Below are 24,887 nucleotides of genomic sequence, written 5' to 3' on the forward strand. Positions count from 1 at the left end.
TTGTGTATGACAGAAAATGTCAAAATAATAGACGCTTTTTAAAAAATTGACCTTTATTTCTCCCTTTTACAAAAGAAGTCGGGAAATAGGCAATCCAGGGCTCGTATCACAGCCCATGGCCATCAGAGAAGGAGGCTCCATGTAATACGCTAACTCTCCAACCTTAGCATGTCTCTTCATGGTCCCTAATGGCTTTTCAGCCTCCAGCCAGTACCAGGTAGCAGAAAAGAGCCTTTTCAGAGGCCCCGCACATTACCTCTGCTGACATCTCATTGGCCGAAACATAGTAAGGTGGCCACATAATTTTTTCTCTGGGTAGCTATGTACCTAGCAAAAACTGGGGACTTGTTACTAAGAAAAGACAAGCAGTTGGAGATCCACAGTGGTCTCCACTACACTGTATATGAAGGCAAGACAGTTAATTTCTACCTACATTCCCAAATATATCCTCAGGAAGAGAATGTTTCTGCAGCATAAATTCTTTGTGCATTGGAGGATCTTCCCTTTCAACCTTCAATTGTACTGCATGCAAACCACCCCTCAGGTTCTCAGCTTCAACCTCACTTTCTCGAGGAACCCTCCTCAGGCCCCTGAGTCTGCATTAGGCTTCCCTGTTTTATGTTCCCATTGCACCTTATGCTTCTGCTTCAAAGCCTCTGCACCCCTGTCATTATTGACTCATCTGGAATTACGTCTGTAAGTGCTGTCTTGCCTGTAATCTAAACTGTAAGCTCCCTGAGGGCAGACTCTGCTTCACCCTCCACTGTCTTCCAATGTGTGGCACCTAGTAGGCCCTCAATAAATATTTGTTAAGTGATTGAGTGATTAGAATATTACAGAGACCCCAGATGTAAGGCCATTTCCAGCGAGATCTTTTTTTTTTGAGACAGATTTTCGCTCTTGTTGCCCAGGTTGGAGTGCAGTGGTGGGACCTCAGCTCACTGCAACCTCCACCTTCCGGTTTCAAGTGATTCTCCTGCCTCAGCCTCCCGAGTAGCTGGGATTACAAGCATCCGCCACCATGCCCAGCTAATTTTTGTATTTTTAGTAGAGACAGGGTTTCACCATGTTGGCCAGGCTGGTCTCAAACTCCTGGCCTCATGATCTGCCCATCTCAGCCTCCCAAAATGCTGAGATTACAGGTGTGAGCCACTGCACCCAGCTGATCTTTTCTTTCTTTAACTAGACTTCCCCATCTGAGACCAGGACAAAACCAGATTCCCCTGTGCTGTGCACCTGCCAGGACTGGAGCAGCCCAAAAGCCCATGGGAGGGCTGTGGACTGGGGCTGTCAGACCAGGCTCTCCGAGGAGGACTCCCACACCCATGGCCAACTCCACTTTACAAAACCAGCTCCAGCCAGAAGTATGCCTGGGGGACAGGAGAACAGAAACTGCAGCAGTGTGGGTGGATTTTAAATCTGCGAATGCAACTGACTGCCCAATGTTTGGGAGATAAAATAGGTCACCATTCTCCCCTCGGTTTGGCGTCACTCGGCGTCACTCCCAGGCCCTAAAGGGGAAGGAAGAGTTTTGTGATCTTTGCTGTCACAGGCTATGGACAAATTTGGTTACACTCAGCTTTACAAGAGCTGCCCGCCCACCTGACTCCTGTTCACAAGACCCCTAAAAATTAGAAAAAGGTCAGTCCAGGCTGTTCAGTCTTTGGTTGTTCGATGGGGAATCTTCCTTAGGCCAGTTTTTAAAGAGTTCATTTTGACACCAGCCAAGACAAAAGGCAGGACCCAGAGTCTAGACAGCCCCCACTCCCGCCGTTTGCAACTTGGCCTATTAGGCTGGAGCCTTCTGTTCTCTGGCAATGAATCATAGGCTTTTAAAGTAGAGAGTGAGAAAGAGCAAGCCCTGGAGAGAGCCCCGTGAGGCCTTGGGGTAAGGGCTTCCAGGACTGTTCATGAGAAGCTGTGCATGTCTCCCTCCAACTTCCCCAGATGAGACATCAAGATTGAGAAGTGAAGAGTCATCTCCAATTTGGCAGACATCCTGACCCTCTACACTCACCATTCTGATACTTAGTCATTACCATCCTGGTATATTTAACCACTTCTCCTTCTGACTGAGAAGCTGAAAGTGATATTCAGCCTGGGTGTGATGTGGGGATTTTCTGGGACAGGGCGGAGATGATGAGGTGCTGGAGTTGCATGAGCTGGTCATTACAGTCAAGACTTGTGAACCAGTTGTGAAACCCTTGGTAACCTGAAATCTGCCATGGTGGGGGTATTTACACTACAGAAATTGGCCAATGCTGCAAATCAGGATTTCTTTCTTTTTTCAGTGAGACACTTGACCAGGACACACTGCATTACTCACGCAGAAGGAGCTCTGGGAGGGCTGGAGAAAACCATAGGTGAGCAGAGTTGAGGATGTTTGGTGCCTCCCCTGATGGCTTCATCATGTCATCTTTCTCGGCTCTTCACAGTCAGCGTTTTCTCTGTGGAAACACCAAGAGATTCTACCTCTGCTCCATCAGCAAACAAGGAAGTCACTGATTTTCATGGCCCCTGTGCTAGAGGACTCCAAGAGTCCAACCTCTTAGAGCAGCAGGCCCATTTTCTGGTGGAGAAGAGAGAAGGCAAAGCCAGGGAAGGGCATTTAATAGTGACAACTCAGTGAAAAGGCAGATAGAGGCAGCCCGATGATCAAAAGTGTCTTCCTTCAAAGCCCCTGATTGAAAACAGCAATCCATGCTTGCCAATAAAGGCCACAGGTGATGTTTCTTATGTGAGTGCATAAGAAAATATGACCCTCTGCTTTAGGTCATATTTTCAGAGGTCATACAAGGTTGAAAGGAAGCAAATCATTTTCATGAGAAGGATAATAAATGAGACCGGGATTGGTATTGAGAAAAGTATTTAGATATTTCTAAGCTGACCAACCTGGAGAAGAAAGTGCTTCTAGACACACAGATTTCCAGGACTTTTCCTGAGAGGGTTAGATTCTGGAGGTCTGCAGAGGGGGCCAAGAACCCGTGTTTTTACTAGCCCCTTCCTCACCCCATGATTCTGCTGATGGCAGCTTGCGGACCGCACTTTGAGGAACTGGTCTAGTGAGGGTCCTCAGAGGGCATTTTGCAGTGGGTGGAACTGGCCTCTGAGTGGGACCCTCCTTCAGTACCTAGGCCCTGCCCTGCCATGGCTACGGGTCTTCAGGACTCATCCTTGGGGATAGGTGCTGGGTGTTATGGGAACAGCATAAAAACACAAAACAAAAAATTCCATTTCTCACCACTGGTGGTGAGAAATGGGGGTGGAGCCTGGAACTGTGGTCATAGGGCTCCAAGAGGAGCAGCCGGGATGCCATTGCACAACCAACCACCTCTAAGAGAAGCAGGACCAGGCCCAGGACTGAGCCTCCACAAGCCCTGCCGCCAGCCGCCAGCCACCCTTCCTCCCTGGGAGAGCCAGAAAGGGAAGCATAGTGAAGCCCTGCATGGTGGTCTCCATCAACAGGGAGGCCCCTCCCCTCCCTCTGCTGCAGCCATCTTACCTGCAGCCACAATGTGCCAGGGCCAAGCTGAGGACAGGGCGGCCTCTCCAGAATCCCTGCCCTTAGAGGACCTGCCAGAGACTGGTTTTTCTTGTTGGAGGCACCTCTTCACAGTCTGCATGTATAAGGCCTGATGAAACTCATCCCAAGAACCCAAGCCCACTTGCAAAGATGGGATAGAGAAGGGGCATGGCATTCCACTGATGGGCTCACTCTGGAGAGGAGCTACTGACCCAGCAGCAGTTCCCCCTCCCTCACCCCTGTTCACCACCCCCAGGAAGACATCCGACTCCCCATCAAATGGTCCCTGCCAAGGGCATTGTGGTAACGCGGGGAAAGAGAGGATGCCAAATTGCCCCTCTGCCTATTGGACCCCTTCTCACCTAAGGAGAATTCCATGGCAGCCCCTCCTGGGCTGTGCTCTTTATGTCTCTAAGCCACTTCCTGTTTCCTTTTCTAGGTCATAAGCCAGGCTTATAGTTCGTGTGAGTCACTTACCTAGGAAGCCCAGAGCACACGGCTGCCTCTCAGGGAGGGAGCAAAGGATACAGTTTAGAAGTGCGAGGCATCGGTTTGCTCCTCAAACACACTAGGCTTTTAGCAGTGCTGTGTGCCATGGCCCCCAAGCAATGCAAGCCTTGGAGATCCGTGATTTGCCCGGTTTGCGTTCCTCTGCTGATGCCAGGCTTTCAGTTCCCAGGAGGCACTGGACAAGCATAATTTTGCAAATAAAACATTGCTTTGCCAAGGGGCTAGGCCTATCAGACATTCATTAGGCAACAGCCAGCAGGACCTGTGAAAGTCATGGCAAAGAAGCCATTCAAAAGCATTGTCTTCTAGTAACTAAATTTCAAAACCAGGAGGAAACCACAGCTCAGACATCGGCCGATGTTCAGCAACCTGGATTCACAGGGAAACGGACAAGAATAGACTTTGCACAAGTCTATTGCTTTCCCTTCATGACATCTAGGCAGTTTACTCCTCCTGACTTCCACTACTCACTGCGCGAGGATTATTCTGTGGTCACCAGAGTACTAAGGACGAGGCGCTGGGTGATTTGGTCGAAGTCAATGTGCCAAGTCAGCATCAAGCAGCTATTTTTGCCTTCCCATTCCATTCCCTGAATTTTTTTTCTGTGAAAGTGTCTTGGAAGCTAGAATACACCTGAGGTGGCAGAGGAAAAGGAGAGCTCTAATCTCTTCCCTAGGCCTCTAAGTGAGTTTTGCATTCAGGGATGATACTGGGGCAAGGGGTTTGAAAGGTCCTGATGTTGCTGACACCCACATAAAACACTTTCTGCAGCAGAGAAGGGAAGGGGAGAGGAAAGAACAGGCAGAGAAAGACCCAGAAACTCAGATCAGCCTAGGATGAGAGTAGCTGTCCTCAAAACAGTCAGAAATCCAGAGTCCTGACTCTCCAGCAGGTATGGTCTGGATCCTAGTGAGATTATCTTCAAAGACAAAACAAACTCCAGTCATGCAGAGAAACCGCATTGTTCCGTGCAGATCTATAAAAACAACGGAAAGAGTGTCATCCCCTTAATTAATGAGGAAGTAGGGAAATAGGAATCCTTGTACCCTGCTGGTGGGAATATAAACTGGAAAAACTGAGTTGGGGAATCAACTGAGGCCAGAAGTTCGAGACCAGCCTGGTTAACATGGTGAAACCCCGTCTCTACTAAAAATACAAAAATTAGCTGGGTGTGGTGGCGTGCACCTGTAATCCCAGCCACTCGGGAGGCTTAGAGTAGAGAATCACTTGAACCCAGGAGGCAGAGATTGCAGTGAGCCGAGATTACACCACTGCACTCCAGCCTGGGTAACAGAATGAGACTCTGTCTCTAAATAAATAAATACATACATACATACATATATACATACATAACTGGAAAAACATTGCTGATTGGTAAGTTGGTTATGTTTGAGGCAGAGACAATGCTTGTTCTGGGTCCCTTACACTCTTGTTTTCCTCCTGGACACTCAGGAAGACTATACTTCCCAGCCTTCCTTGCAGTTAGGAGCAGTCATGTGACTGAGTTCTGGACAATTGGAAGGTGGGCAGAGGAAGCGATGTGAGTCACCATCAGGCCTGACCCTGAAACTACCTGTGCAATTCTCCATGCTCTCTCTCTCTCCCTTTACCTATCAAGTGAAATCAGAGCATCCAGTGGAGAAGTCCAAGGCCGGGGCAAATGGAGACCCATCAGGTGGGCAAACCCTGGTTCCAGATGACCATGCAGAGTGCCTTCTACTCCCAGCCAATGACTTGTGTTGAACTGTGACATAAAAGAGAAATACATCTTTATTGTGTTAAGCCACTGGGATTTTGGCTATGTCTGTTACAACATTTAGCCTGTCTGACCGATACACTATCACAATCCTTTAAAAGGTCATAAGCTTTGACCTAGCAATTAAATTCTTTGGAACATATACTAAGGAAATAATTAAGAATAATCACTGAAAATTATAAACAGACCGGACGTGGTAGCTCACACCTGTAATCCCAGTACTTTGGGAGGCAGAGATAAGAGGATTGCTTGAGGCCAGGAATTTGAGAACAGCCTGGTCAACATAGCAAGACCCAATCTCTAATAAAATTTTTAAAAAATTATAAACAACATTAATCTCCAATAAGAGGCAATTCATTAAATAAATAATAATACAACTCTGCAAAGGAATATTTAGGCACTTAATATCATTTAAGTGTATTTATTGACATGAAACAATTTCACGATTTAGTATTACATGAAACAGAGTAACAAAGCAACATGGATGGTATGAGCCCATAACTATATATGTATACGCATGCAAAGAAGAAAATTCGGAAATATACCAAAAAACAGTGATTATTTCTGGTAGTAGGACTAAAGATGGCTTTTAAAAATTATCTCTTTCTTGCAGTTTTATGCTTTTTCTACAATTAGCATATCTTTTTTTCAGTTAAAAAAATTTTTTGGCCGGGCGTGGTGGCTCACACCTGTAATCCCAGCACTTTGGGAGGCCAAGGTGGGTGGATCACAAGGTAAGGAGTTAGAGACCAGTCTGGTCAATATGGTGAAACCCCGTCTCTACTAAAAATACAAAAAAAATTAGCCAGGTGTGGTGGCACACGTCTGTAGTCCCAGCTACTCAGGAGGCTGAGGCAGAAGAATCACTTGAACCCGAGAGGTGGAGGTTGCAGTGAGCTGAGATCGCACCATCGTACTCCAGCCTGGGCGACAGAGTGAGACTCCGTCTCAAAAAAAAAAAAATTTTTTTTAAAGTAGCCTTTTGGAAATGGATGGGTCTCCTTTGAACTTTAGGGCTGGCCTTACTCTCTCTAAGTATTAAGTGTAATGGGTGCAAAGGAAACGCAGGTCCCCTCCACTCTTCTGGGCTAAAATGCCACCATTCATAAGGTTAAATACCTATTTTATCTTCACCATTGAGAGCAACTCTCAAGCCCTTCATTCACTTAGCTTCAGGGCTCAGTTCTATTGACATAGTGCTCTGTCTTTAAGGAAAGATGTACCTTTTTATCACAAGGTTTTTCAGGATTTTCTCAGAGTTGCTGGGCCTCAGAACTCTCTTCTTTTGAGTCCTAATTTGGATAATTCGGGAAACTGCAGCCACAGTTCCTCTCTCCCTTGAGACTGGCTGAGTGAGGCAGACCACGCCTGTAATGCAGAAAGCAGGGCAGGAAATCACACTCTAACCACAGGTCTTTATTCAGAAACCCAGCAGCCTCACTACCAAATAAACTCAGGAGCCCTAAAGCCTAGTGCCCTGACCTATAAGATCAAAGAATCTCATGTGAGCTCTCCAAGTGGACTTTTAATAAAAAGTCGTGCTGCCAGTTTCTGTTTTGACCTTCCAACCACAGGATCATGCCAACATTCAGTAGTAACTCCATTTTGTTTTTTTTCCTGCCAAATCGACTCCTTGCTCTTTTCAACACATCCTCACACAGAGGGAACAAGCCACTGAGGTTTCCTGTTGAGGAGGGTTCTTTGGTGTTCTGGGAGGAAACCATATATTCACAGAAACCATGTATACGTTTTCCGTGTAGTAGGACAGAACTACCTTAATTTAACTGGATGTCTTTTCGACAAACCATGTACCCCTAAAATGAAGAAATGGAAGGAAGGTGTTTATTTTCATCCCGGCCCTTATTCTGCTGCATTGTTCCTGTGTACATTTCTCTTACTCCACGGAGTAGGAGCTTCTTGAGGACCATGACTGTCATTGATTTCTCCCTCCCTGCTCCGGCACTAGCAGGACCTCCCCTCCTCCCTCTTAACAAAGTTTTCGGTGAGTGAGTGAATGAATGAACTTTCCCCTGTTTCCTGATGGGTTTCAGCCAGCACAGACTACCTACTTTTGTTCAGATGCGTCCTGTGTGTCTTTGTCTCTACGGGCACTGTGTTTGATGGGTTTCTTGAAACCTTCCCATGCACACAGTAGTATAGTGGCAAGATCAGCTACATACATTGCAGAACCCACTGAAAAATGAAAATGCAGGGCCCTTGTTCAAAAATTATTTACAACGTCAAATTATCCAAAATTAATACAATTAATTCTTAAACGTTAAATTAGATAGTAAATGATTAAGAATTTCAAAGCTTTACAGAGTAGAGCAGTGCAGGCAAGCCTGGTTCTCGTCCACCACATGGCTCAGCTGCCTGCTCCTCCCCTCTGCTCAGAGTCAAGGTCCCGAGGCCAGCAGGGTGTTTGCTGATGAGGGCCTACCCATACCCTGCCCTGCATCTTGTCACCAGTTTCATTTGGAATCCTGAGCAAAGGTCTCCGATTGCTGATTCTCCTGCCAACAGAAAACACTCTCCCTCTTCTGAATATGTTGGCAGGAAAACCAGATTTTTATCTCTCCAGGTCAGCCAAAATTTTGAGGCCAGTTAACTTCCCCAGTGATCTCATTTGAATCATCCTTCACTTCTGCCCCCAGTGAAACTGAATCTGCACTCTGCTCGACTCTCAGCCCAAGTGAGGTGCCACGCCCACACCTTACTTGTCTTCCACTGAGGTCTTTCCTGACAACCCGTTTCTCTGGGTTGCCCTCTCTTGCCCTTGAGACCCCTGTTCAGTTGTGAACAGTCTCTCCATTCTATGGCTGCAGACTCTTCACTGAAATCTGTTTGCCTCCATCAAAACTAGATCTTTCCAAGGAAACCACCTGCCCCTGTGTGGCTCTCACAGTTCCCATGCGGAATCTTTCAGTGCCTCTCCCCACTACCAGACCTGCCATCGCCCTGGAAAAGCTGAATTTTCATGTGTGAATCAGCCAGTATCCTGGCCTCAAATTTGTTCACCTCCTTAACTTTGGTGACCATTGTCTCCTCTCCACCTCAGCCATCTCTATATCCTGTACATTCTCAAAACTCAGAACTGAAATGGTAAACTTCAATATCCCTAAACTTATTGAAAACACACAAACTCCAATATCCCACATTCTCATTTCAATTCCTTGGTTTCCAGCATTCATACTGTCAAACATCAGCATTTTTTACTCCTCCACATGGCCTGTCTCCATGTGGAGAGCTTGGGCTTCCTCACAGCATGGTGGTCTCAAGGTAGTCAGACTTGCTACATGGTAGCTGGTCTCCAAGAGTAACAGCAGATGTTGACAAGCCTTTTGAAAGTTAGGCCCAGAACTGGCACAGCATCCTCTCTGCCTTGTTCCGTCAGTCAAAGCAAGTGATAAGAAATCATGAGGCGAGTCCAGATTCAATGGAAGGAGAAATAAACTTGACCTCTTGAACAGTGGAGCAGCATGTGTATACAATGGGAGAAAGATTTGATGGTGGCCATTTTTGGACACTGTCTACTACAGAGGAGAGAGAAAATAAATATATATAACAAACAGGAAAATACCAGATAGTAATAAGAGCTGTTCAGAGAATCGAAATAGGGTGTTTTGATGGAGAATGACTGAGGAGCTCCTGGAGATTGAGGGGGTTGTCGGGGAAAGTCTCTATGAGGAAGTGATGTTTAAATTACAACTTGTGGTCAGGCGTGGTGGCTCACGCCTGTAATCCCATCACTTTGGAAGGCCACGGTGGGTGGATCATCTGAGGTCAGGAGTTCGAGACCAGCCTGGCCAACATGGTGAAACCCCATCTCTATTAAAAATACAAAAATTAGCTGGACACAGTGCTAGGCACCTGTAATCCCAGCTACTCAGGAGGCTGAGGTGGGAGAATTGCTTGAATCCAGGAAGCAGAGGTTGCAGTGAGCCAAGATTGTACCATTGCGCTCCAGTCTGGGTGACAAGAGTGAAACTGTCTCAAAAAATAAAAATAAAAATAAATTAAAACTTGAAAAGCAAGAATTTCCAGCTGTGTGAAGGTCCAGGCAGGAGGAAGAGCCAGCAGAATTGCTCTAACATGGGACTGAGCCAGGCATGTTTAAGGAATAGAAAGACCACACATTAGGAGTATAGACAAGGACAGGGAGCATGGGCTAGAAAACAGGTCAGACAAGTGGGAAGGGCCAGATCAAGTGAATCAGGGGAAGGAAGCTGGACTTGATTCCCAGAACCATTCATGGAAACTGATTGAAAGGTTTACAGCAGAGAGCGGATATAATATGACTTACATAGTGAAAGGTCACTCCAGCTGCCTTGCAGAGAACAGGAAGTGTAAGTGTGGAAGCAGCAAGAGCAGTCAGGAGGCTACTGTGAGACCCCAGGGGAGATGGTGGCTTGTTCTGGCTGCTGGCTGTGGGGAGGAGACAAAATAGAGATAGGTTTGGTGGATGGACCACCTGTACTGTCTTGGTTCAATTCCTCTTCGTGCCCAGGTGATCACTGCAGAAACCTGGTTGGTCCTCACCCACACCTAGCTGTCAGTTAGTGTCCCTCCTTAGAGTTTTGTGGGGGTTTTCTGTTTTGTTTTGTTTTTTGTTTTGTTTTGTTTTGTTGAGACAGGGTCTCATTCTGTTGCCCAGGCTGGAGTGCAGTGGTGTAATCATAGCTTACTATAACCTCGAACTCCTAGACTTCAAGCAATCCTCTTGCCTGGCCTCTGGAGTAGTTGGGACTACAGGCAATACTACCATGCCCAGCTAATTAAAAAAAAAAGAAAAAAAAAAAAGAAGAAAAACTTTTGTAGAGATGGAGTCTCACTATGTTGCCTAGGCTAGTCTCGAACTCCTGGACTCAAGTGATCCTCCCACCTTGGCCTCTCAAAGTTCTGGGATAATAGGTGTGAGGCATGGTGCCTGGACCTCCTTAGAGTTTTAAAGATTACTTTAAATTCCATATCGTTGCACACAATGAGACCCTTCATGGTAGGCTCTGCTCCTTCCCGCTTAGACTGGTTTCCCATCTCTGTCCCACATAGGCCTTTGCTCCAGCCAGATCTAAGTCTTCACTGTTCCCTGACCATGTCCTGGTTCATGACCCTGTGCCTGGCATGTGCTGTCTCCTCTGCCTAAAATATTTCTTCTCCCTCACCTCCATTACTTTGTCTACCCAACTTCTGTTCCTCCCTCAAAATCTAACAGGTGTCACCTCTTCCACTAAGCCTTCCCTGAAACCCCAGTTTTATTTAGATTTCTATGCACTGGACACATAACAGCATGAATGTCCAACTCCTTGTCTGTCTCTTCCAATTGGTTGGGGTTTCTTAGGGGCAGAGACCATCCCTAGAACCCGGCACAGGGCTCCATAAGCTGATGCTATCATGTTCAGCACAATTTACCCTTGGAGTGTGAAAATGTGTCTTACAAGGTCAAAGCACAGCAGAAAGATTTGATAGATCCCCATAACGAGGTCCTCCATTCTCCCAGGCTGATTCTGGGAGGCTGGACTCATTACTTAAGAAGCCTGCAAGTCTTCAGTGGGAGAACTGACACAAGATCCGGACATGCTCCAGGAAAGGTCTGGTCCCCGCACGCGATGATCAGCATCACCACTAGTAATAATATTGGTTCTTGGCAGAATTAGTACTCAGACCACCGTTCTCCCCTCGCTCCCACCCATAGTCTCTGGGAAGATCTGAAAAGCCTACTGCAGCCAACATGAAGTTCACCATAGTGCTTAAAGGTAAATACACTACAAGTGGCTGACTCTAAAATCTATACCCAAACCTGGTCCTCGTTTCTGAACTTCAGACTCTCATATTCAATTGCCTGATGGACTTCTGTACCTAGATACCCTCCAAACTTGGCAAAATTGAACTCATCATTTCTCTTGCCCCCATATACTCATGAGTGGCAGCCCACTCGGAATGACTGATGGATGTCACTTGAGTTCATCCTCTCCGTTGCCATTGCCAGGATTCTGTTGCAAGCCCTCAGCTTCTCTGGCCTGCATAACCACCTTAGCCCTTCCCCAGCCTCCCTGTTCCCAGCCTCATCTTCCTCAGGTACCCAGAGCATCTCTCCAAAATGCAAATCTAATCTTGTCCTTCCTCTCTCAGAAAACCTTTAATTGCCCAAAGCAGATTATTAAACTTTAGTTTGCATCTGAATTGCCTTGAAAGCTTCTTAAAAATGCAGATTCCTGAGCCCCCTCCAGACCTCCAAAAATCCAAAGTTCTGTGGGTGGAGTGATGCACATTCTCAACCAGTGCCCAAGGGCTTCTGATAGAGCTGGGCTCCACCTTGAGAAACACTGTCATGCACAGGCGACTCCAGACTCCATCGTTCACTCCACCAGGCCCTTCTCAGGCCAGGGACCCCCCAAGCGAGGTCTGTCTCATCCACTCCCTCCTCACACACCCTGCTCTTCATGGTACTGCTTACCTTCCCCCTTTGCTCTATTTTGCCTGGTGCCAAGAATGTCTTCTTCGAAAGACCGAGCCCCGTTTTTATTCCGGTAACTCGATAATCCTTTGGAATGTTGCTACTCAAAGCATCAGCACCACCTGGGATCTTGTTAGAAATTCAGAATTGCAGACCCCACCCCAGCCCTACTGAATCAGAGCCTTGGTAATTCCTATGCACATAAGAGAAGAAGAAGCACAGCCTTATAACTTGGCTCAATAGTCGCCTCTTCCAAGAAGCCCTCCTAGACTGACACTGACTCATCAAATACCCATTCCTCCCAACTGACACCGGGCATCACAATCACAGTGCTTGTTGTGGGGAAAAGAAAGAGATCAGACTGTTACTGTGTCTATATAGAAAGAAGTAGACACAAGAGACTCCATTTTGTTCTGTATTTGAGATGCTGTTAATCTGTGACCCTACCCCCAACCTTCTCCTTGCAAGAGGCATGTGCTGTGGTGACTCAAAGTTTAACAGATTTTGGGCTGTGCAGGGTGTGCTTTGTTAAACAAGTGCCTGAAGGTAGTATGCTTGTGAAAAGTCATCACCATTCTCTTAATCTCAAGTACTCAGGGACACGTACACTGCCAAAGGTCGCAGGGACCTCTGCCTAGGAAAGCTAGGTATTGTCCAAGGTTTCTCCCCATGTGATAGTCTGAAATATGGCCTCGTGGGAAGGGAAAGACCTGATCGTCCCCCAGCCTGACACCCGTGAAGGGTCTGTGCTGAGGAGGACTAGTATAAGAGGAAAGAAGGCCTCTTGGCAGTTGAGATAGAGAAAAGCATCTGTCTCCTGCCCATCCCTGGGCAATGGAACATCTCGGTGTAAAACCCGATTGTATGTTCTGTTTACTGAGAAAGGAGAAAACCGCCTTAGGGCGAAAGGTGGGACTTGCTAGCGCAATGCTGCTCTTTATGCACTAAAAAGGTTTATGAAGATGTTTATATATGCGTATCAAAGCACAGCACTTTTCCTTAAACTTATGTCACAGAGATCTTCATTCATATGTCTTACTGCTGACCTTCTCCCTACGATGATCCTATTATCCTGTCACTTCCCTTTTTCTAAGATGGTAAAGATAATGATCAATAAATACTGAGGGAACTCAGAGACCGGTGCCGGAGTGGGTCCTCTGTATGCTGAGCGCCGGTCCCCTGGGCCCACTTTTTCTTTCTCTATGTTTTGTCTTTGTGTCTCATTTCTTTTCTCAAGTCTCTTGTTCCACCTAACGAGAAACGCCCACAGGTGTGGAGGGGCAGGCCACCCCTTCAGCTTGTAACATTTAAAAGTTAGGAATCTCGAGCTGCCGGGGGGAGCCCTGCACACCATGCCACGTCCTGCCTGTCTGTCCCCGCGGGTCGTCGCCCACCACAGCTGTGCCATGGCCACCCAGCAGATCCTCCTCCAGGGCCCGAGGCCGAGGGGCTTCTGCTTCGTGGGCAACAAGGACTTCGAGCAGCCTCTCGCCATTTCCCGGGTCACTCCTCGAAGCAAGGTGGCTCTAGCTAATTTATGTATCAGAGATATAATCACAACCATTGATGGGGAAAATTCTCGCAATATGACGCACTTGGAAGCTCAGAACAGAATCAAAGGCTGCACAGACAATATGACTTTCACTGTAGCCAGATCCAAACATAAAGTCTGGTCTCCTCTGGTGACGGAGGAAGGGAAGTGTCATCCATACAAGATGAATTTAGCCTCTGAACCCCGGGAGGTACTGCACATAGGAAGCGCCCACAACGGAAGTTCTATGCCCTTTACCACCTCGCCTGCCCGCAGCACTGCCGCCAGGGTCATCACAAACCAGTACAGCAACCCAGCTGGCCTCTACTCTTCTGAAAATATCTCCAACTTCAACAACGCCCTGGAGTCAAAGACTGCTGCCAGCGGGGTGAAGGCGAACGGCAGACCCTTAGACCATGCTCAGCCTCCAAGCAGCCGTGTGTCATCGACACAGAATCTAAAGTTTACGAGATGCATCAGGAGAAACAGGAGTTGAACGAGCCCCCAAAATAGTCCATGTTTTTCCCGGTTTTGCAGGAAATCCTGGAGTCTGAAGAAAAAGGGATCCCAACAAGCCCTCAGGATTCGGAAGTGTTGAAGCTCCTGTCACTAAAGTGGCTGCGTTGATTGGAAATGCTCAGAAGTTGCCTATGTGTGACAAATGTGGCCCTGGAATTGTCGGTGTGAAGCTGCGGGACCATCACCGCCACCCTGAGTGTTACGTGTGCACTGACTGTGGCACCAGCCTGAAACAGAAGGGCCATTTCTTTGTGGAGGATCAAATCCACTGTGAGAAGCATGCCTGGGAGCGAGTCACACCACCCGAGGGCTACGAAGTGGTCACCCTGTTCCCCAAGTGACCCAGCAGATCCAACCGCTGTTCTCCAGCTGGCCACTGCTGCCGCTTTTACTCTCAGTGTTCTGGGCCCTCTCCTCTCTTGAAAATTCTCTGCTTACTTTGGTTTTCTCCCTGCTCGTAAAACATTGAATCCCCTACCTTGGTTAATTGACTCACACCGGCTGTGTGATGCCCGTTTTTATAATGAAAGGAAGACTGTTCTGTTCAGTGTCCCCTTGCCAGCAACACCATGTCCTTTTCTCCCCTCTGTTCTTCTCTGCTGCATTTGGACATCAGCCAAATTTGAACCCAATCAAATATAATGTATCTGACATTGATTTTGTTTTTACTCAATAAATTTATAGACTCCAAAAATAAAAAATAAAAAAAATAAAAGTTAGGAATCTCATAGTGCAGTCCCGGAGAACTGTCAGATTTAAAGAGTGGCCTAAAGAATAATTCTAATCCCATTATCCCCAAAGCCTGGGGAACATCCCCCCCGCTTTTTTTTTTTTTTTTTTTTGAGATGGAGTTTTGCTCTGTCACCCAGGATGGAGTGCGGTGGCATGATCTCGGCTCACTGCAGCCTCTGCCTCCTGGGTTCAAGTGATTTTCCTGTCTCAGCCTCCTGAATAGCTAGGATTACAGGCGTGCATCACCATGCCCAGCTAATTTTTGTATTTTTAGTAGAGATGGGGTTTCATCATGTTGGTCAGGCTGGTCTCGAACTCCTAACCTCATGATCCACCCACCTCAGCCTCCCAAAGTGCTGGCATTACAGGCTTGAGCCACCGCACCCGGCTGGAACATCCCTTTTGTGTGCTTGCAGTCCCATGCCGTATCTTGGCACCTTTGCCCCCTTTCTTCTCTGCTGGCGTTCAGCCCCACAGGAGGTGTTTCCAACATGCCCGGTCCCCCTGCCTCATCTGGCCTCTGTGGCATGGTTCTTCTTCAGCCCTGTCTGCTTTTCTCCCGAGAATCTTGCTAGGCGGCTGCGTCTCTTCTCCTTTCAGAGAGTGGGGCAGGCAGAAGGACTGAAGTGGGCTCCTGACCCCAAGTGATCCACCTGTCTCAGCCTCCCAAATTTTTGGGATTACAGGCTTGAGCCAGTGTGCCCGGCCAACACCAGGTTCTTATTAGGCTGTGCTCCCATATCATTGTCCGGTTTTTAATTGTGATGATGAAGCTCAGTAACTTTGGAAAATTTGAAATCATTGTTGATCCTAGAACTGAGAAAATTGTTGTGACCCTCACAGGCAGGCTAAATAAATGTGCAGTGATCATCTCCAGATTTACTGTGCAACTCAGACCTAAAAAAAATGGCAGATTAGTCTCCATCCCATCAGTTTGGTTTTGTTGAACTGATGACTGCAGCTGGCATCATGGACCATGAGAAAGCATGATAAAAGCACACAGGAAAGAAAACCCTGGGATTCTTTTTCTGGGGATGAAATATATAATTACAAATTAAATGCTTCCCTCAATAAACAAAACCGAGAGAAACAGAAAGGAGAGAGGAGAGAGGACAGAGAGAGAGAGAGAAAGTGAGCAAAGCCCCTAGTCAGTTGTCTGTCGGCTGCTGCTCTGAGTCTCAGCCAGAGCTCTGGACGAGGAGGAACTCAATCTCCTTGGCATCCCCACGAGTGCCTAGAGTGAAGATGTCTCCTCTGCGGCAGACTGGGTCTCTGGTACATGTGGACGTTCTCACTGAAGAATGTTTCAGAGCCTGTAGCAGACACAGAAGTACTCTGGCCATCCAGGGAGTTGGTCCCAGCTCGCTCTAGCAGAAGAGCGGGGACTAGGGACCCAGGAGTTAGCATGCTTGCCTAGGACATCTATGGAATCTTTATTTTCTCTTTCTTCCTGCTGAGTGAGGCAAGAGAGTCCTATAAATGGGTATGGGGTCAAGGAACACATATTATTTTTGGAATAGTTACAAAGATCTCCCGGGCATAAATGAGACTTGGAAACTGGATGACTCCTCTCCTCCCCACTTCCCTTTGATGAATGACAGCTCTTTATGTGTGACACACCTACCATGCGCCATGCACAGGATTAGATGCTTGACTTCTGTTGTTTTAGTTGGCACATTCTTTTCAGAGAGTTGAAAATGAGGCCCAGATGCTCACGTGATTTTTAGAACCTAGAGTAGAGCCTGGAGCATCTGACCTTCACCTCCATCTTCCTCACTCTGTCAGCCTTTCCCAAGGCATTCTTAGTAGAGCCCTAGTCTGGGGGGACCTTCTGTGGTCAGATGAATTGGTTGGGCACTGTCTGTACTTTATGTGCCCCTTGGTTTCAGGGTGCTATGAGCTGAACATCACAGGATATCCTAAGACCTAAACTACAAAGTGACAAACTCAAAGGGCCATTCCGGGGTTGGTTAATGCACAACTTAACAGCATCAAAGATCAAGATCCATTTCTCTGAGATTTTCTTGACTTTTCCCTCATGATTTCAACAGGACTGAAGCAGTGCCAAGCCCATGTCTTCACATGACAATGTCCTAAGGCAGGAAGAGGCAAGTACTCATCCTGTGTCATGTTTTAAGAGTCAAGAAATCCTTCCTAGAGGTTCCCAGGGCTGATTGTCTTTACATTCATTACATGCAGGACTGCAGCACATGGCCAAACTAAAGCAGTCACCGAAGGAAAATGGCTCAGACCTGTGAACATTTCTTCCTGGGATCGGGGAGGAGCCTGTGAGACACACAGGTGCTATAAACCAACAAAATCGAGGGTCTCTCAGCAAAGGCGTGTGGCGGGGAATGTTAAGCAGGAAACCAACACAGTTTTCCATATCCTTCTTGAAGATCTGCATTGCACATTAATATGTTTAAGGCTTTATTGTAAAGAAAGGTATTTTACCTTTTTTTTTTTTTTTTTAAAAAACGGAGTCTCACTGTGTCACCCAGGCTGGAGTGCAGTGGCGTGATCTCAGCTCACTGCAAGCTCCACCTCCCAGGTTCACACTATTCTCCTGCCTCAGCCTCCCAAGTAGCTAGGACTACAGGCACCCACCACCACGCCCAGCTAATTTTTTGTATTTTTAGTAGAGACGGGGTTTCACTGTGTTAACCAGGATGGTCTCGATCTCCTGGCCTCATGATCCATCCGCCTCGGCCTCCCAAAGTGCTGGGATTAGAGGCGTGAGCCACTGCGGCCAGCTGGTATTTTACTTCTTTTAACCCAGAGCTTCCCAGGCTCTTTTTTTTTTTTTTTTTTTTTTTTTTTTGAGACAAGAGTCTCGCTCTGGAGTGTAGGCTGGAGTGCAGTGGTGGGATCCTGGCTCACTACAACCTGTGCCTCCCAGGTTCAAGCAATTCTGCCTCAGCCTCCTGAGTAGCTGGGATTGTAGGCATGTACCACCATGCTCAGCTAATTTTTGTATTTTTAGTAGATTCAGGTTTTCACCATGTTGTCCAGGCTGGTCTTAAACTCCTGACCTCAAATGATCCACCTGCCTTGGCCTCCCAAAGTGCTGGGAATTCAGGCATGAGCCATGGTGCTCGGCCCAGGTTTATTTTTTCTTGGAGTTCTTATTAACTCCCTGCAGACACTGTGAGCAAAGCTGGATCCGCCATGCTGTTTGTCCTCAGTTAAACGACTGTCCTGAGAGCTCTTTGGCACAGCTGCGCAGCCAGATAGTGCCCTTTGCAAACACCAGAGAACAATGAGAGCTAGAAGAATGGCTCGGCTTAGCCATTTGAAGGAGAGAGTTTTCTTTGGCTCAATTAATGGGAAATAAAGGCAAGAGTTCTCTCCTGTGGGCTTCTTTTCCTTTTGGTCATTCTAAATTAATAGGTTTAAGACATTACTTTTAGTTTAACTTCTTTCCATTACACTTTCAGTAGTCCAGTGCCACCAGAGAGGGTAGTAATGACTGCTTTTAATAGTGATTAAAGACAGACCCATGGTTAGGTCAAACCAGGCCTGCACCTCCTCCCATGCTGCACATGCACTGGCATCAGCAAAGCTGGCAAGAATGCTCTTGAGTGATGACGTCCCCACGGCCGCTTGTCTGCAGCAAGCAGCCTGCCAAAAGCCGGGACAGCTGGCAGCCCGTGCTCACCAAGCGCTCAGCCCTCAAAACCTCTCCTTCTCTCTCCTTCTCAGTCATCCGGTCTCCCCACCCATAGTGTGTTCTCTAGCAATACATCCATTAGCTGTTTCCCCACTGCTAGACATCTAGATTATTTAAACTGCTTTTGCTGTTGGAAGGAATGCCTCCCTGAGCATGCGTGTGCAAAGGTAGATCCCAGAACGAGGAATCTCTTGGTTCACCAGGTTTGCACATTTAAAAATGTGACAGATACATGCTTTTAAACTGCTCCATCACCTTGGTGCAGAATGGAACTCCTGAGAGGTAAGGTCAGCGAGATGATGTGTGTGGCTCTGAGCTGGCCGGTGGAGCACGTGTTCCCATGCGGCACTCACACCATGCAGTGAGAAGATGTGTATGGCTCTAAGCTGACGGTGGCCCGTGTGTTCCTGTCCCAGCACTCACACCGTGCAGTAAGATGTGTGTGGCTCTGAGCTGGCCAGTGGACCACGTGTTCCCATCCCGGCACTCGCACTATGCAGTGAGATGTGTGTGGCTCTGAACTGGCTGGTGGCCCACGTGTCCCCATCCGGCACTCACATCATGCAGTGAGAAGATGTGTGTGGCTCTGAGCTGACAGTGGCCCATGTGTTCCTGTCCCGGCACTCACACCGTGCAGTGAGAAGATGTGTGTGGCTATGAGCTGATGGTAGCCTGCGTGTTCCCGTCCCGGCACTCACACCGTGCAGTGAGAAGATGTGTGTGGCTATGAGCTGATGGTAGCCTGCGTGTTCCCGTCCCAGCACTCACACCTGTGCAGTGTTGCTTCTCCTGCACTTGCTGATCCTGTAACTGATATAGGGAAGGGCCTGGCAATGGCTCATCTCAGGGGGATAAAATGATTTCCCTTCTATGTTTCCACTCAGTCATTTCCTCTTCCACCGGGGTGGGAAGAGATAGGAACAGGAAGGGTTTGAGGAAAGAAGCCCTTTGTTTAAAAATAGCAGAGAAGTGCTGCTTGGTAATTTCCCTGAGTTTTATTCACTGAAGAACCTGATTTCAGCTCTTCTTGAGTTTGGGATGGACAATGGAACGGCTTGGCGCCATCCTAGACTCTATCATGCGTTCAAGCAAGAAGTGTTTGTTGAACACGTCGGGGGCGTAGCATACTGACTGATCAGGGCATCACTGGCCTTCATGCAGAAGTGGAGTCCTGGGAGCCCCCTACTATTTGAGTCAAGGCGTGTTTCATTGTCCTTGAGTGAATGTTTGTGTTTCTCCCAAAATTCTTATGTTGAAGTCCTAATCCTCAGTGCGATGGTATTTGGAGATGGGGCTTTTTGGGAGGTAATGAGCTAGGTGAGATCAGAAGGATGGGGTCGTCGGCCTGATGGGATTAGTGTCTTTTAGAAGAAGGAACACCAGAGAGCATACACGCTCTGTCTCTCCCTCCCGATGTGAGCACTTAGCAGAAAGGCAGCTGCCTGCAAGCCAGGAAGAGAAACCTCACCAGGAACCAGATTGATTCGCATGCTGATCTAGGACCCGGAACTGTGAGAAAATACATTTCTGTTGTTGAAGCCACCCAGTCGATGGTATTTTATTATGGCAGCCCAAGAAGACTAAGACAGCTGGGTAGCTGGGAGGTGCCATGGGGAGCACACAGGGACTTGGGGCAGTGACCAGTCACCCACTGGTACAGAAGTTTTCAATATTTCAACAACAGATACAAATATGCTAGTACCAGCCCTGTTCATGGAGTTTACATTCTAATGAGAAGAGATAGACAATATGCAAAATAAGCAAAATAAATATTGTGTCAAATGGTGTTATCTGCTGTGGAAACAAACAAGGCAGAGAGAGAATTAGCAAGTGCCTTGGAGGAGGGAGGTTGCTACTTTATGTTGTACAAAGAAGGAAAGAGGAGAAAGGCACGCTCCCTATCCTTTAAGGCACCCTATCATTTAAGGGCATTTTCCAGAAGTTGTGCACACTTACTTAGACTTAAAGCTTCTTGCCAAGAACTTAGTCACACGGCCACACCTTGCTGAGAGAGAAGATGGGAAACACAGACCGAATTCTGGAAAACCATGCTCACAGCTGTGGGTCAGGGGAGGTGGGGGTGTCCACTACTGAAGGTGCAGAGACTAGGAATTGGGAGGCCACCAGCCACAACATAACATGACTGGATTGTGTTGTACAAAGATAACTTTTCAGGATCTGTTGGGAGACTGTTCTCCATGGGTCTCTCACATTTGTGGGTGTCTTATGAGCAGGAGCACTCACTGCCTCTGTTCTGGAATCTCTTTCCAAAGGCACTTGAATAGCAAATAGGCTTGGAAGACAAGACTCCCTCTGGAGCAAAGTACAGGCATGCTTAGTGCCTAGTGTAAGAAAGATAATGTCTTCTGCAGAAGAGGTCAGAGACTTATTGCCCATCATAAAAGATGCTGATTCTCTAAGCTCAGCATTCCTCCCCTCTAACGCAACCCGCTGTGTGTGCAGGTGCAACTGGGCCTTCTTTATGTTGACCTGTGGAAATTGGAGCCAAGAGAACCAGCATAAGAACATATATTTAATTTCCACTTTACAAGAACAGATATATATATATATATATATATATATATATATATATATATATATTTATATAATTATTCCCATGTTTCAAGGGAAAATAGTACCTTTACAATGAAGAGATCTGGCATATACCACCTTAACAAGGTGATCAAACTTAATACCAGCAATAACTGACATCGTGTGTCTCTTAATGTGATACACTGAAAATAATCGAGTGTTATCTCTTTAAAAATATATAGCATGACTCTAATCATGAGGAAAAAGCAAATCCAAATTGAAGGATACAAAAAAAGCTGGTGTCATGAAATATAAAAAAGGACAGGAAAACAATTCTAGATTACAGGGGAATAAACCGATATGACAACTAAATTCAATTTGTTATCCATGATTGGCTCTTGAATTGAAAAGGGAAAAAAACAACTATAATAATATCTTATATCCATATATAAATTCCACTTGGCAAAATTGAATGTGGATATATATTAATATTAGATAATATTATTATATTATTGTTAATTTTTCTTTTTTTTTTTTTTTTAGACAGAGTTTCACTCTTATTGACCAGGCTGGAGTGCAGTGGTGCGATCGTGGCTCACTGCAACCTCCGCCTTCCAGTTTCAAGCGATTCTCCTGCCTCAGCCTCCCAAGTAGCTGGGATTACAGGTGCCTACCACCATGCCCAGCTGATTTTTTTGTATTTTTAGTAGAGATGGGGTTTCATGTTGGCCAGGCTGGTCTTGAACTCCCAACCTTGTGATCCACCCACCTTGTCCTCCTAAAGTGCTGGGATTATAGGCATGAGCCACAGTGTCCAGCCCTGTTAAATTTCTTGAATGTGATCACGGTATTGTAACTGTGTAGGAAAATGTTCGCATTCTAAGGCAATACATGCAGAAATATGTAGAGGAGAAGTGTCATGACATCAGCAACTTATTTTCAAATGGTTCAGAAAAAACACACATACATGAATATACAGGAAAAATGAATGCTAATAACTGGTGAATGCAGGTGAAGGTATGTAGGTATTCACTGGATTATTCTGTCAGCTTCTTTGTAGCTGGATTTTTTTAAAACGAAAAGTTGGAGAACATGGAAAAGAATCCTGGTGGCCTGTGGAGGATGGATGGGGGGCGGGGGTGGACCTGGTTTGGGGACAGCTGCACTGGGAGCTCTGTCCCCTCAGGAAGTCTCTCTCCGCGGCTCATCACGGCTTCTCCTTGCAGCACCATGTCCCCTTGCTGCTGCAGGCAGGCTTTGCCAGGCTGTGGATGCATGGCCACAGGTTTCTCTGGATTCCTAGCCTTCCAGCAAGCATCTAGAGAGAAAAGAGCCTGCTGCAGCTAGAAAAACCCTGGGGAAGGGCTCTAATGAGCTCAGCTTGGGTCATGTGCCCCTCCCAACTCCCACTCCTACCCCTGCCAACCACCCACTGGGTCAGACCCATGCACTCCAGGCACTGAGGGGAAAGCTAGGAGGGAGAATCAATCAGACTTGGCGGGGCAAGGGCAGAGCAGCAGAGGGCTAAAGGATGAGCCAATCGTTTCTAACTAGGGGGACTAGGGAAGGCAGCCTTAACTGAAAGAGAATACAAGACAAGCCAGTTTGGATGTTCTGTTTTGAACACGATAAATTCAGAAGCTTTGCGAGGATCTAGGGAGAGAATCTCACAGATTGCTGGGAATACAATTCTGTAGCTCAAAAACGCATTGGCAGTGCCTGCTGCTTGATGAAGGCATGGGTGTGCCGGCTTCATCTGGAGAATGCGGAAGGTTCCACTGTGCCCGGCAGGCTAGCACGGAGCCCCCTCTCCTTGTAACCAGGCTCGTTGGTGACAGAGATCCTGGCAAATTATGAGGAAGTAGAAGCTGGGAGCCATTCAAAGGCATCACATCCACATTTCTCTTCAGGGACTCAGCCAGGGCTGCTCCTGCTGCTTGTTCCAAGGCACACTGGGAGTTGTTGGGCAAATATTTGCACAACATTGAGGCCCTAAGCCTGCAATGGCCTGAGTCCCTCCATGACAGAGCCTCCTACTCGGGTGCAGGCAGCTCTCTCAGCTTCTCCATCAAACCTAGCTACAGCAACGGCTGTTGAGCCACTCCAAGTTCAAGTCTGGTTTTCCAGAATAGACGCCCTGCCAAGAAATGTGTTACTGAAGAGGGAAAGGGAAATATAACCAAAGGCCAGGGTACTGGCACCTTTCTCCCGTCCTCCCCTGAAAACAGGGACCTCTGCTTTCTTTTGCCTTCTTGTTCTGTGTTCGGGAAAAGTTGTGTCTGTGGTTAATCTCTCGAGATCCAGAGGGAGTTGGACATGGGTTTGAATTCCAGTTTCCCCATCCCTATTACTTCCTTGGGAGTCAGTGAAAGTCACTGAGGTAACACAGCAGAGCGCTTGGCACATGGGAATGTGAGCCAGATGTGAGCTGTTCTCTCCCAGGAGCGTGTCTGAATGGGGCAGGAGATGGACGCCTCCTTTCCTCATTGCTCTCAGACCTCCTGGGGTGGTTTCCTGTCACACAGCAGAAGCAAGTGCCTCAAATCAGATACCCAAGGATGCTGTGGGGAGCAGAGGCTAGAAGAGGGCGGCTGGGGTTTCACTTGTGTAAGCTGCACACCTAAAATAAGCCCCGGCAGGAGACTCTGGGAATTTCCTGTAATGTTCACTGTAAATGTCCTATTTATAAAGCTGAGTCACTGCAAGCCGTTATTTCACAACCACCCAGCATGTGGAGACAGGCCGGCACAGGAAACAAGGAGCACACCCCGAAACGCAGGCCTCACTCATAGGCTTTGGGGGTTTCCTGGGGTCAGCCTGGGCCTGGCTGTTCAGCCCCTGGAAACACCTCCACAAACTCAGGATTTGGGTCATTGGGCCAGACTTACGCTATCATCCGCCATTAGCCCTTTTTCTGGATTCTTTGCTCCAAAATAGACTCTTTTTTTTGTTGTTGTTATACGTTTACAGGTAAAGTCTGGCTTCTTCCAGAGTTGCTTACAGACAGTGCCAGGCCTGTCTCCGTTGGAGACACAAAGGGTCTGGCCTGAAGTGGGATCCAGGGCAACTCTCTGCTTTCCCACATGAATAGACCTGCCTGGATGCCTCTGTCGCCACCTCTATAAAACAAACAGATTCTCCCAGGACAGATTCCATACGTTCAAGGCTCGGGGTGCCTGAACCCAGAATTGATTAAAAGCAGTGAAAGGGCAAAAACAGGAGCAGACGTCAGAAAGCACAACTGCACTTAGCACGCTCACCTTTCCATCAGAGCTCCTGCAGGAGGGGCCAGGAGGGAACACAAAAACCTCCTCACTTCCTGATTTTACAATCACTCAGCCAGCGGCTACCATCAGGGTCACTAATCACAGCTGTTGAACCAGGCGGCCACATCCTGCCTCCAACAGCCCCGGAAGACACTGCAGGGCAGAAGGCGGCCGGCCCTTCGCCACTGTTTCTCTGGTGTGCAGAGAAGTCTCCAAATCAAAGCAACCTTAATGCTTAGCGACAGCTTCTCCTTAAACAAGGTAAACAGTGGTCCAGTGAAAACATTCTCACTGTTGCTGAGAATGTTTCCCTCAACACACTTCTTTTTGGGAGCCAGCTTGGAGACCCAGCTCTGTGTGCCTTGTGGGTTCAGCTCTGATTTCTGGGAGCCCT

General features: G+C 47.3%; 1 pseudogene across 1 annotated transcript; it reads left to right on the forward strand.

Moving 5' to 3' along the window:
- The first annotated feature begins 13,575 nt into the window (after positions 1-13,575).
- LOC112628623 lies at positions 13,576-15,008 on the forward strand (annotated as a pseudogene). Its single transcript, XR_003120452.1, has one exon. The product of XR_003120452.1 is annotated as a PDZ and LIM domain protein 1 pseudogene (transcript).
- Positions 15,009-24,887: the final 9,879 nt, after the last annotated feature.

Source organism: Theropithecus gelada, chromosome 7b (assembly GCF_003255815.1).
Source record: "Theropithecus gelada isolate Dixy chromosome 7b, Tgel_1.0, whole genome shotgun sequence".
Lineage (NCBI taxonomy): Eukaryota > Metazoa > Chordata > Mammalia > Primates > Cercopithecidae > Theropithecus > Theropithecus gelada.